This window comes from Cariama cristata, unplaced genomic scaffold, assembly GCF_000690535.1.
Source record: "Cariama cristata isolate BGI_N322 unplaced genomic scaffold, ASM69053v1 scaffold9350, whole genome shotgun sequence".
Lineage (NCBI taxonomy): Eukaryota > Metazoa > Chordata > Aves > Cariamiformes > Cariamidae > Cariama > Cariama cristata.
The window spans coordinates 17,932-19,747 of NW_009592993.1; the positions used below are offsets into that span (position 1 = coordinate 17,932).

The 1,816-nt window shown below is 42.7% G+C and overlaps 1 protein-coding gene across 1 annotated transcript in view; it reads right to left on the minus strand.

Moving 5' to 3' along the window:
- The window catches only part of JARID2 (jumonji, AT rich interactive domain 2), a 99,957-nt gene that overhangs the window by 14,546 nt on the left and 83,595 nt on the right, over nucleotides 1–1,816 (minus strand). The gene's annotated exons all lie outside the window — the stretch shown is intronic.

The window sequence follows — 1,816 nt, forward strand, 5'->3', positions numbered from 1 at the left end:
CAATACCTGTTGTTTTGTCAGAGGAAAAGAGAAAGATTGACTGTGGAGTAAATAATGGTCCACAGCCACACAGTAACACGCAATTCAGACCAGGACATTGATTAAAAGAAAGAAATTAAACACAGGCTTTCCCACACAGTTCTTTTCGGTGAAACACTGAGGATTCATCGAAAGCTGTTTATTTAGCCTCAGTCTGGTGGTGTTTCACCAAACGCCAAAGGACACAAAATCCCCAAAACAGAAATGTGAAAACTCAGTGCTCTGTTGAATCAGAGGAGAGAAATCAGCAATAGAACGATGTTCGTTTTAATGGCACCAAAACAACTAATTATGGGCAGAAGTTTGCATCTCATGAGCATCAATACGTTCTGTCATCTTTATCATAGTTGTATTTATTACCTGTGCATCAACCAAAGGATCTTTTTATTTAATAATGTCTTCTGTTCCTAACAATCAAAAAACCACGTATCACCTTTACTGTTAGTACACAAAAGTAGCTTAAGACCTTTTTGCCTTGCTTACTAAACAAATCCCACATGCCTCCTCTCCCTTGCAAAAAACGACAGACCTGATTAAGAGCAGCCAAAGCAGCAAGAGAGATTTAAAACTCTGCTGGGTATATGTCGAGGTGCACACCCTCCTCTCCTTTAGAAGCCGAGGAAGCAGTTGTCCTCTCTCTGCTCCCTGCCAGCAACGCTCCCTACACAGAAGTAGGGAGCAGAAAGAAAGAACGTAGGAGTCTCAGGTCTTCGCTTCACACCTCCAGAGAAGTGCCGTTTTGCCGGATGCAGGGAGGCAGTACGGTGACAATTAGTCGCTACTTTTGCTTGCACCCTGCCAGAAGGGTAATGGTTTACGTCCACCCAGAAGATACCCGTTCCCAAGATCTGGTAGTTGGTACCTGATGACTGCAAACTGAGCAGCACGACTTGGTGGGAAACACAGTGCAAATCCTGGTATTCCCAAACCTGCCTTGAGTTGCTGCCATGCTATACTTTACCTGTGGCACTACTTACTTTGTATTTGTTATGCTCAGCCAAGTAAAAACCATCTCCAGATTCAGCATGACTTACCAAGTCACTTTAAGCAACGAGACCTCAACCCAGAGCCCCTTTGCCCCTACACCAGACACATACACAGCCATTTTTCCAGACTTGGTAACAAGAGAAGAGAATGAATCTCAAAAGATTTTGGGGAAAGGGTGCAGTTTTCTTGTCATTCACTTGGTCTCTCCATCAATTTCATAAAGCGTTCTGCTGGCCTTACAGACCTTGTCAGGATATTTGCTTATAATGTGCGCTAATATTAACTCTGTGCGCATCATACAGAGTTATCTGTCTTGGCGAGTCTGTAGGAGGTTGTGCTTCCTACGATTTGAACATCTTGTTACTGTTCACTGTACCGATCACGACTTTGATTTGTCTTTGTTAATCTTCAAGCCAAGAGCCAGAAGAGATGACAATATCTACTCCTACAGCTAACTGTAGTCACAAGAAGAGCTCTAATGAGCTGGTTGCCCAGGTGTAAACAGACTGACTCCTTACATATATATTGACAATGTTCAGGACCTTGCTAAGAAATCCTAAGGTTCTAGAGAGGTGAAGCAGAAGAACTTCATCTTGATAAGGATCAAGTCCCAACAGCAATTTTAAATGCATGCTGCGTATCAAGTACTTTGCAGTCCCTGTGTTGCAAACAGTGAGAGCTTCAGAACAGCTCCATGCGTGTAGCGTGTTACTCCAGTTTATAGTAACAGATTTAAATGGTGATGAAAATATTTTAAATTCAAATCCAGAACATGGCAGAGCCCACTCTT